Genomic DNA, 12,595 nt, shown 5'->3' on the forward strand with positions numbered 1-12,595 from the left:
GGAGGAAAAGAAAAGGAAAGTAGTCACAGAATATACCCTTGCTCAGCTCTGAAAATATTTACGTGGTCATAATAATGCAAACACATAACATTGATCTAAACCGAAGCATGCATATATCTGAAAGACGGGAAGATGTGGGAGTTGTGGTGAGAAGAACTGGCTTAAAAAAAAAAAAAAAGAAGGCGCTAAATCCTCATTTTCCATCGTGGCAACACTTCTAATTGAAACTTCCAGAACTAGCAATCTAAGCACATTATTTAACAAAAGACTTGAAAGGGGTTGCCATGGGGGAGTGGTAAATGAGGAGCCAATGTGGGCAGAATACTGTGGGGGTTTTTTATTATTATGAAATGTAGAACATGTAGAACAACGGGATTATTTAAACCATGTGCATGTATAGATTTAATAAAAATTAAAATCGATTTTGAAGTCTGAAAGCTGACTAATAAAACCATCACCCCAACCAGGTGCACTGCCTGGGGCTTCTGTGAGAATGCAGCGGAGACACTTAACCGCATCTCTGTTCACCTGGACTCTGGGGCACCACGTAGACTCTGCATCTCGTTGTGCTACATTGATTTTGTAGTATCCCATTTACTCTGGGTTACACAGTTCATGACTTACCAGGTTAAGCCTCACACCGACTCTATACAGAAGGAGCTGGCGTAATCTCCAGGTTAGGGAGGAGGAAGCAGAGAAAGAGAACTTCATAATCTGTGGTCTTACACAGAGCTGCTGACACTCCGTCTCACAGGACAGCTCCAGTTTCTTTCTCAGCAGAGAGGGTTAAGGACTTTACCTCCCACCAAGATTCTCAAAATGAAGGATCCTCCTAACTGTTGGAACACAACCCAGATCCTCACCGATGTGACTGGGGTCCTGTCGGACCCTGTGAGAAAACTCCAGGAGATGGAGGGCAAGAGTCTTCCCGGGCCAATGCCAGGAATAAACATGAGAGGATCCCCGAGTGCTTTCATGGCCTCCTTTAGATGGATCTGATAGGTGTGGAGAATCCTTAACTTGCTCTTGTCATTTAAAGCTACGAGATAATCATTATCGTTCACTTGTCTCACCTGATTGCCTGCACGTAGCCCACATCCCGCATGTAGCTCACACCTCACACGCAGTACACGTCCTGTGCGTAAATCTGTATCCTGTTTGTAACCGGATCTTGTGTAAAGTATAAAAGAAGTGATTGTAAGAAATAAAGTTATCTGCTGATCATCAGTCGGTAGTCCCCTTGTCATTTTGGCTTTGATCACCAGGATCCCCACCTAGCAAAGGTGACACCTAACCAGGAAGAATTAGATTCTGAGCAGCCAAAACCCACATGCCCAACACAATCCATAAGTTAGAAGGTATATGGAAATTGCTGCATTCAGTAAATCCCTGTCACAAGTTGATAATATATCAATGAACATTGGAGAAAATCTTACCTTTCTCAATTACTTTGCAATTGAAATAAAACAAAGAGAAACAGCTATCACAACAGAAACCCCTTCCCTCCTCAGGTGAGATACTAGTTTTATTTATTTTCATTATTTATTTTTATTAACATACAATGTATTATTTGTTTCAAGGGTACGGGTCTACGATTCGTCAGTCTTACACAACACCCAGCACTCACCATAGCAGTATCCTCCCCAGTGTCCAACCTCCAGTCATCCCATCCCCCCAACCCCCTCCCCTTCAGCAAGCCTCAGTTTGTTTCCTATGATTAAGAGTCTCTTATGGTTTGTCTCCCTCTCCGGTTTCATCTTATTTCATTTTTCTCTCCCTTCCCCTATGAACCTCTGTCTTATCTCTCAAATTCCTCATATGATCAGAGAGATCATATGATAATTATCTTTCTCTGGTTGACTTATTTCACTTGGCATAATACCCAAGAGTTCCATCCACGTCATTGTAAATAGCAAGATTTTTTTTGATGGCTGCATAATATTCCTCTCTGTGTGTGTGTGTGTGTGTGTGTGTGTGTGTGTGTGTGTTTATACCACATCTTCTTTATCCTCATCTATTGATGAACATCTAGGCCTTTTCCATAGTTTGGCTATTGTGGACATTGGGGCTATAAACATCAGGGTGCACGTGCCCCTTTGGATCACTACATTTCTATCTTTGGGGTAAATACCCAGTAGTGCAATTTCTGGGTCATAGGGTACCTCTATTTTCAACTTTTTGAGGAACCATGCTTTTTTCCAGAGTGGCTGCACCAGCTTGCATTCCCACCAGCAGTGTAGGAGGGTTCCCCTTTCTCTGCATCCTTGCCAGCACCTGTCATTTCCTGACTTGTTAATTTTAACCGTTCTGACTGGTGTGAGGTGGTATCTCATTGCGGTTTTGATTTGTATTTTCCTGATGCCGAGGGATGTGGAACACTTTTTCATATGTCTGTTGGCCATTTGGATGTCACTGACTTGCAAAATGTAGCTGCTAACTAATGCTTCAGAAAGTTATGTTCTAATATACCTTGAATCTACTCTAAGGAATTACCTGCATAATTAGGTACTTGGACAAGACTTAGGACCAATATCTCAGGATAAATTCTAAATATGTGTAATGGCAAGAGACTTTTTTTAAAATTTCTTTTTCTTTTTTACACTTTAGGTGATTAAAAATAAGAATTCAGGAACTGAAATATTTGGAAAGCTCATAAAGTATCTTTAAATTTGAGTGAAATTTCTCAGTATGCTGAAAGAGAATGCATACTAATAAGTATGCATTAGCCAGATTTAACCATGATAGTTCAGTGTGCATTTTCCCCCATTTTTCTAAATTTATTCAATGATCCAAATATACATTTCTGTAATAAAATAAAATGACGTTATACACATTGGGCTGCAACTTTCTTTTCTTTCTTCTGTAATAGATAATTAAACCCTTTCCAGATTGGGTGGAGAGTCTTACTTTGTTATTTTTAGTAATTAGATAGTATTCCGTGATATGAATAGGTTATAATTCATTAACCATTACTGATAAACAATTAGATTGTTTTCTTTTCTCTTTTTCTTTTTGATTTTTGGGGGTATTTTTTGTTTGTTTTTTTGTTTGTTTGTTTTTGCTATTGCTAACTATGTCACAGTGATCATCCTTGTGCAAATATATTTATAGATTCATATTTTTAATTCTATCAGATATGATCTACAAGGTTTTAAAACACAAATTAGATCATATTTCTCTGCTTCAAATCTTCTAATGTCTTCCCAATCACTTAGAATTAAATCCAAACTGTTTTCCATGGCCTTGCCAACCATTCAACCCCACCCTGGGCTTCACAAGAGGAATAATGGCATTTTACTTTCACTTCTTTATCCCATATACTATTACCCTTGTCCCCTCAACCCACCACTTCCATGTTGTGCTGCCTTTCAGGAAGGGATATCACATCCCTAGGCTTCGCTGTGATGAGCAAAGCTCATCCCTCAAAGTTCAGCTTATGAGTCACAGGGCTTGAGCTTGGCTTTGAGGCAAGAGGCCAGGTGAGTTTCCTGGGCAATGCCAGCCCATGAACGCAAGGAGCATTCGTACAGTCAGTTCCAGTGTCTCGACAAGAGCCCTTCCCGTTTCTCTAGATAATGTGACATTCTAGTTTTCTGGCCAAGATACTTTAGAGAGAGCTACTCAAACATCTGCGAGTGGATTTTCTTCTGATCCTTGAAAGGATACCATTCCTGATTTAATCTGACTTAGAAAAATAAAGAAATGTGTTCTTTCTTCTACAAATATAATAGAGCTAAGAGAACCTAAATAGAACTTAAGAACACTAGAAAGAAATATTTTGTATCTCATAAAGTATTAGTGCCACACTTTTTATCCCTCTAATTTTAATGTATGAGCTGTGTGTATGTTAAGATTCATGGACAACAATATTGAAGGTCTAAAATTTGTCAGAAATTATTACATTAAAGGGGGTGCCTGGGTGGCTCAGTCAGTTAAGGGGCTGCCTTTGGCTTGGGTCAATATCCCAGGGTCCTGGTATAGAGCTCCAGGGCAGGACCCCCTGCTCAACCAATAGTCTGCTTCTCTCTCTGCCCCTCCCCCCTATTCATTCTCTCTCTCTCTCTCTCTCTCAAATAAATAAATAAATCTTGAAAAAGAAAAGAAAAGTCTCAGGAATAATGCTGAATTCATGATTAGTATCAACAGTGAAATGACCCACAGGGTTTACCTATACAAAGATACTAAAAGTTATATAGTAATAAGTAATAGGTATAGACATATTCCTTTCTGTTTAAGAAATAACCCAGAGGAAAGCATCATTCTCTACTTAGAATTCTGTGAAGGAGGCTTTGGCAGAACCATTAATAATGTTTGATTTTCAAGACTACTAACGTAAGTCGGTCAAAGTAAATAACATTCAGAAGGTTGTCAGATTGTTCTAGACATCTAAGATATTTGACATGGCAGCTGAGTCAGGATGCCAGATCAGGAAAACCACATTTTCATTATAGATGTTACATAATTTCTGATATTATCTAAATAAGAAAGGACCTAAATGGTTGAATATGGAGAAATTTGCTTCCTAAAACCAAGGTATGTTTGTTTTTGTAAACTATTGATAATAATGCCAGGGAAAAGAAAGACAATAAGTTATCATTTTTTTCATATTTCCACCAATGAGTTTCACCTAACAGAAGTATTTTTGTAAATGGAAAGTATATTGCAAAACACAAGGAATAGAAAAATAATGCAAATGTTCAGTTTGAGATTTTGAGTTATAGGGTCCTATAATTTCTGACTTATAGGCACCAGTTTGATTAGATTCACCCAACTTATGGAGGCAGAGTGGCAGCCACACTGACTATTTTCTGTGAAGCAAGAGGCATGGTACAAGTCATCATTCAATCCGTCTTGAGCAAACAAGTGTCTGAGAGACGTGCAGCAGAAGGAAAAAAAAAAACACACCATAGACAAAGTGGAAAAATACATTTGCAAGATTTTGTGCTGTAAGCAGTTTTAAAACTCTTAATGTAGAAGACCTCTTATGAATCAAAAAGAAAGAGAGACAACCCAAAAGAAAAGGGACCAAGGATAAGGACATGAAATTCACACAAAATATAAGAGTGAATTGCCAATAAACACGTTTTTAAAAATGTAACCCTTGTATATGGAAATAATGATATTATTGTATCATTATTTAATAATGATTTTTTAAAATAATATCATTTTTTCTTCTACCTTCACTATATGAGCAAGTTTTCAGTGTGTTTTGTTTGTTTGGTTGGTTGGTTGGGTTTTGTTTTTGTTTTTATTTTAAGTAATACTGAGTCTTGTTGCCACTCTTGATTATCTTGCCAGAAAGCGGTTTGGCAATTCATAGCAAAAACTGAAAATGTTTGCATTCCTTTCAAGCTGTTTGGTGCCAGACACTCTGCTAGGCACTGAATTTAAAAATATTTTTTAAAAAAGACTCAGCCCAGGCCCCGTGGATCACATAGACAGACGGATGCAAGAGCCCACACGCGGTTATGAAGAGAAGGGGACTACCGTGGTATCTCAGACTGATTTTTTTCTTAATGGGAAGAGTTAGCAAGTTGATAGGAGGTGGTGAGGGCCGAGGAAGAATGTTGACGAAGCTAATCGCTAAAAGCTGCCAAGGCCCTTTATCAGAAGGAACATAACTTAAATCACTAACCGCCTCCCAGGGCAACTGTGGTAAGGGCAACAAATTTCTTTTAGGGTGCTGGAAGCTAGATCAAAAGTGATCCCCAAAGGACCTTATAAACATGGGGTCAGGGCCCAAGCAAACTAGATGGGCATGTTCTCCAGACCCTCCCGTGAAGGCTGACATTTGCACCACCGGAAGCAAGTAAGGCCTCTGCTCTCCCTAAGCCCACACTCCAGTTCCTGTCCGCATTTTTCCCTTTCCTGTGTGATTTGCAGTGCATGCTTTTAAAATGCAGATTTTTTTCAAGGTTTTATTGTTAGCATTTAAGGCATTAGAATTGTGGCCTCGGTCTATTTACAGAAATTGACTGTATATTCCAAGGGTCCATGTACGTAGTACTCAGTTATAGACTCTAACCTTTAATCTTTCATTCATGTAACATTAGTTCAAAGAAATTAAGTTTTAAGACTAACGTACAAGCAGTTCCTCTTTAGGTTTGTCATCCGTTTTTAAGAACATTTTTTTTCTTCCTGCCTTCTTTCTTTCCGTATTTGGAGATTATTTGAAAACTATTGACTGTAATTGTGAGGTGTGTGTGTTTAACGCATATAGAAATGTTTTAAATCAAAGAATTATAAAAAAGGGTATGAGTGTATACAATTCTTTTTTCTTAGAACACAGCTCTGATGGATGCTAAGAAAGATTTTTACTTAATGAAAGAAAAACACAAATACAACAAATTAGATTGGCTCTTGTAATTGGCAGGTGTTGGGTTTTCAATGGAGACAAAAGACTACATTTTAGAGCTACTCTTTTCCTTGGGTCTAATTGAAAATTTGTTTCATTGTAAGAATCCACATGGTGGGGGAGCATCTATCCAAGGTATTCTTTTAACTGTCAAAACAGAGTTTCCATCAGTCCTAGCCTAAGGGAGCTGTGACCTGGATAGAAAATGCCACAAAGTATTAAAGCAAACTTTAGTTTTTGGACTGCCCCAGCATCTTCCCCCTTTCCTCCCGCCGAGGAGCTGGTTCACTGTGGTCTTGTTTGGAATATTCCATGAAGAACACTGACAATGCGTCAGATTGGTCATGGTATGAACAATTTTCATGGATGGAAATACAAAGGCCAGGGTTAAATGAAAGCCTTTATAGTGGCTTTGAACAGTAATAAATTCTGATTAAAAGTCTCCCGCCCTGCAGACCATCTTAATCTTTTTCAGGCACACACTGGAGAGCTTACAGGAGAAGCAGAGTCTTCTGTAGGACAGAAGGAAAGAACAAAACCAGGGGCCTTTCACTGAAGCTGAGAGATCACATTCATCCAAGTTTCACAAAACAGTCTTTGGACGTAAACCAAATGAAAAATTCTTTTCATAGTTGGCCCAATGGTGGGCCACCTAGAATGACCAAGTGTGCCCTTCACATTTTCTGTGTGTGCATAGGAGTGAGCTGGAACGACAAAGTGCTGGATGTCGTGATTCCTTTTATATTGCAACCCAATGCAAAATGACCTCTGGTATATGGTAGAAGATAATATGGATTCTTTGGAGCAGAGAAGGGGAAAAAAAATAATAAAGGAACGGAATAAGTACTGGTGGCATTAAAATAAAAAGCAAATAACTTACCACCGTAAGAGTTTCCAAGTGTTGCAGCCCACGAAAGCCTGCACTCTGCCTGGAATGTGATAAGGTGGCCAGGCCAGTTGTGAAATACTTCTTTGGTAGGAGCTCTGAGCTGACAAGCCATATAAAGAAGTGTTGCAGATTAGAAGCTGATTTCTTGTCAACAGATCAGGGGTGGTCCTTTCACAGCTTAACAATGTGAGGGACACTGAGCCTTGACAGAAGAAGAAGCCGAAAAGGCTGGCTTCTAAATAAGAGGAGAAAATGCACTTAAATAATCTAATCTGGACTTTAACTTGAATTTAGCACAGCCTTCTGAAGCTGATAAGCAGCGGAGATGGAGGGAGGCAAGGAAGTTCACAGAAAGAGCTAGAGCTTAAAGGCAGACAGAACATAGGTTGACCACTTTCTCCATTCCCTACTAACTGCACGGTCCTGGGTAAATCTCTCAGCCTCCCTGCGACTCAGCCTCTTCCTCTATGTTGAACAGAGACAATAATACACCCCTCCCATCGTTGTTGTAAGAATTAAATGGGATAAAAAAGGAGGCCGGTCAGCGCAGTGTCTGGCTCATCCTACTTCCTTCTTCACCCATTCCCCTAAAAAGAAAAGAACATTGCCGAATCAGTGGGCTCTACCACTTTGTTCTGTACCTGTGACAAAGAGCACTTTTATCTCACTGGGCCCCACTCTTCGACAACTTCTGGCTTTAGTTTAGTTTAGTTTTGACAAGTGGACAGTGCATTTAAAAGTTGCCCACTGGCTTCAGCATCACTGTATGATACGGGCCTGGGTCTTGTAGTTCTTTTTTGAAACTCTAGTTGACAAATACTTCTATGGGAAAGTCACAATGACTCTATCTTACTTTCTGCTTCTCTTGTACACCCCAAATCAGGGCACACTGGTCAAGGTATGACCTAAAAGAAATCTAAAAGAGAATGAACTCTAAGCATACTAGTTGACAGCTACGGTGCATGCCTACGGTTTAAGGAACCATTTCCTAATAGGAAGGTTAGTCATGCAGACCTAAGTTCCTCTCATCAGGAAGGAGCAGTGAATGTCTCTCTAAATTAACAATAGAATATTGACACAAGCAAGTTTTATTGCTTATGTCCAGGCCCAGAGGAGCTTCAGCTTGTCCGGAACTGATCAGTACCGATCCAAGAAAAGAAAGCAAAGAATTTATAACAGTGAAATCAGGCACTTCATAGCCTACTCCCTACATAACAGAGGAAGAAACTGAAGCTCCCTGGAAGGCACAGTTCCTAGTATCTGAGCCCGAACACAAACCCGGGTCTCTTCTCAGAGCCCTGAGCTCTTTCTGCCTTGCTGTCCCAGATCTCCCCAAACAGGCTCTCCTGCTGTAATTAACAAGCTGGAAATAACCTAAACATCTCCCAGAGTACAGAGCTTTCTGACATGGCTTTCCCAGACATGTTCAGTGACACTGGAAAAAATGCTTTTTGCAAAAACTGAAGCCAGCAGATGGTTATTGTGGAATGGCCATCCTGGCTTTCAATCCCACGAGGTATAAATAAGTACAGAGAAATATCCACTCTTTTGAATGATCATGCAGCCTTCTTGAGGTTTTCATCCTCACCAGCCATAAATATCACTTAGCTCTTCCATTCATTTGTGGCCTGGTAATATACCCCACCAGGAATTAGGCATTTCTCATTTCCAAAGCTGGTTTGACCACCCACTTACTGTGTGGCCTTGGACAAGTCATTTAGCGAAGTTCTCAATCTTAATCATAGAGGAAGAATCTCGACTTGCCTTATGACAATGACCTTATTCGCACTTATTACAGATTCGCATTTTCAAAGCTGATTAAAAGAAAAAAAGTAGCATTATGCTATCACATGTATAGAAAGCCTAGCTATGGGGTTGAATCATCCAAACACAGCAAGACAGAAACATGGGGGAAAACGTGGGACAAACTCGTCAGCCCACTGCAGCTGAAAAAGAACCTTAGTGATGAGCATTCTTACAAATTATGTTATTAAAAGCAAGGCTCTAATGAGGACTAAATGTCCATAGAAACTTACCACTTATCCATTAAAACACAGGTCTTGCATAAAGTTTCCTTAGAAAGTTCCAGAGACATAACCTTACTCTTAGCCTGGGTCGAGAATGGTTTCTCTATGATCTTATACCCCTTCACTTATCATGTTGTATTGTAGTTATTTTTTCATGTATCTGTGGCCCCAGTAGACTTCGGCTCTCACAGGCAGAAACCATGTCTTATTCCTCGTTTTACACTCACTGCCTGGCATACAACAGGTATTGAATACCCAACTTCTCGAGCTCTACCACAGTGGGACACTTGGTTGCATAGGGGAGAAGCTGTCCAATTCTGCTCTCACAGCCAGTGGAGAAATGAAAGGATGTTTTTCTGATAGAGTTTTATGTCCTCAACTTATAAAAAGATACTGATAAAGACTTGAACTTTGGGTGCCTGGGTGGCTCAGTGGGTTAAGCCTCTGCCTTCGGCTCGGGTCATGATCTCAGGGTCCTGGGATCTAGTTCTGCATGGGGCTCTCTGCTCGGCAGGGAGCCTGCTTCCTCCTCTCTCTCTCTCTGCCTGCCTCTCTGCCTACTTGTGATCTCTATCTGTCAAATAAATAAATAAAATATTAAAAAAAAAGACTTGAACTTTTATGAACAATATCTTAGTCTCTCTCACCTGTCTTTACTTTAGGCCTTGAGACAGTGGTCTAAGTATGACTATATTCTGTTGATTCTGGCTGAAACACATACACACACACATACACACATAAATACACACACTCACATACATACACATTTATACACAACCTACGTGTTCATCACATGTTCACACATACTCATATATATCCTCTCTTTCTCTCACACACATACACACCACATGTTCAAGCCAGAAGACATGCAAAAGGAATAAAACATTGAGAATTTGTGTAGGGTTAGAGGTATGGGGTAATTGTGGGAAAGCCAATAGTTTACCCTCTGCAGTAAGAACTATAGACTTTAGAACACACTTTTTGAGAAAACAGTGAGTGACAAGTCAATATATTACTCTACAGAGGTCTGCTGGCATTCGGTAAATCCTGACTCTTGGAAGAATCTATCACGGTAGATAGTGGCAAAGCCAAAAGGCCCTCGTTCCATCTTGGAAAAATGTCATTTTCCCATGCATTTTCTTCTAGTGTGCTGGAACTTCTTGCCATAGAAATTTAGGGTAGGGTATAGGTAACCTAGGAACCCTGAAGAAGGCCAGCATTTATTCACAATTGAAATATTTATCTAAGTCCAAGATAATGCAACAAATTTACCCTTCCTGGAAAAAAAAAATCCAAACACAGTGAAAAAAATTAAGAAATAAACACAAGAGGTATGCTGCTTCCTTTTTTTGGCTAATAGTATTGACAATTTTAGTGTATCTTTTGTTGCAGTCTCTTATGATAATGCAAGATGACACTAATTTGTTACTAGTATTTTGCCTTCAATTCTTTCCTTTTATGAAAACAAGGAAGAAAATGCTATCCTAAATCTATTATTCCTAAGGTAAATTAGCATGAATCAGTGTCACTATGATACTGTGGAAAGCAGTCATTACAAAGAGGAGGGGGAGGTTGTGGGCTCCAGAGACTTTATTAACCACAAACTGATGTGGCATTAGTAGAGTCACTAAACCTCTCTGGGCTTCATTTCTGCACCTGCCAATGCAAACATCCCTTAGACAAAGAACCACAGGCCCACAGCTCACTCTGATAGAACCATAAAAGAGGAAAGAAATTGTGGGACACTGGCCCATTGTACCCCCGATACAGAAACTGATCGTCACCACTGTAGCCAGCAAGATTGAGTGACAGTAAGCAACCCTGTCCCCCACTTACCACCACTGAAGTCTAGGATGCAACTTGAGACCTCCTGTCTCCAACCCAGGAAATTTGTCCATGGAAGGAGTGGTGTTTTACACAGAAGAGACTAGGGATTTTGGAATGGAGAAAACAAAGAATGTAAGAGAGGTGTGGAGAAGGTGTCAGACTCCAAGGCCAAGTCAGACATGGATAGGACTATTAACCACAGAACTCCCCTCCTTGGAGGCTGTCCATCTTTAGGAACTCATCCTTTTTGAAATTAAAGAGAAATTCCAAGGGAATTTCTTTCTTTAATCTAACTTTCTTTAATCTAACTTTCTAACTTTAATCTCTTTCTTCCCTTACTGTAACTCTTCTAGGAAATTGCCCTGACCATTTAGGATAAAATGTGACTGCCTATAACTAAATAGTGTGCTACGCTAGTCTCTGGGAAACTGGACAGTCAGAAGAGCAGGGGAGTTGGTTCCTTCCCACTCTTTCTGGGCACCAGCAAATTGAGGCCCTCAGCCTGCTGAGTGCATAATAACATAAAGTTCCAATATGACCTAGGATCTCTCTTAGCAAGGAAGGGTTGGGGAGAAACCCCAGTAACTAGGGGAACATTCTAAAGTGGATAAGCCAGAGAAATAGTAAGAGCAACCCTGCTTATGGGCCCTGCATGTTAGGTAATGTGGGCCAAAGAAATACAGCAAAGAGCCCATCAGGCAGATGCTGTGGGGGAGGGGAGGAGCATAGAGCCTAAAAAAAAGCAAAGCCCTAACACCACAAACAGTGGCAAATACAGTCGACAGCCTGAAACCACAACGGAGTCTTCACCTGTAAACAGTACCTAAGTCCCATTCATTATCCATTGATCATTTAAATCCAGCCAGTACCTATGGAGGCGGGACAGAAGCGGTAACATGCAACACTGGAGATCTGTCACTGTGGTCTGTTTAATGCAGACTTCAGCATATCACATGGATTTACCTTTGATCTCCCAATTTCATTTCTTTCTTTCTTTCTTTTTTTTTTTTTTTTCTCTTTTCCGGAAGGATATTGCTCTTATTCTTCAATGCAATCAACTCATTACCAACATTTTGAAGCTCAGTAATTTTCCAAATACAATTTGATTTGCAAACATAATGACTCCAAAAATAAAAAAATAATGTGAAATTTGTAAATACTAGAAAACTATAAGGATTCTTTTCCTAAAACTAAATTCTGCATAAACTTCAAACAAATAAGTAAGAAAACTCTTCGGTCCCCACACTCCCACCTCCATGTTGACACCGAGTTATAAGCAGTGGCAATCAGGGCTGTATACAAAATAAAATAAAAATAATAATTGCAGTCAAGCTCCCTATAAAAATTTCAGCTTTTAGTAGAAGACCTGAAACAAGTTTTCTTATTTAAGAGGCTATAATTTTCAATTTCATTTCTCAATATCTGGAATTTATTACAACTCATTAGATATAATTTTTCCCATCCAAAAATGGATGGCTCGAGGGAATTTTTCATATT

This window comes from Martes martes (assembly GCF_963455335.1).
Source record: "Martes martes genome assembly, chromosome: 2".
Lineage (NCBI taxonomy): Eukaryota > Metazoa > Chordata > Mammalia > Carnivora > Mustelidae > Martes > Martes martes.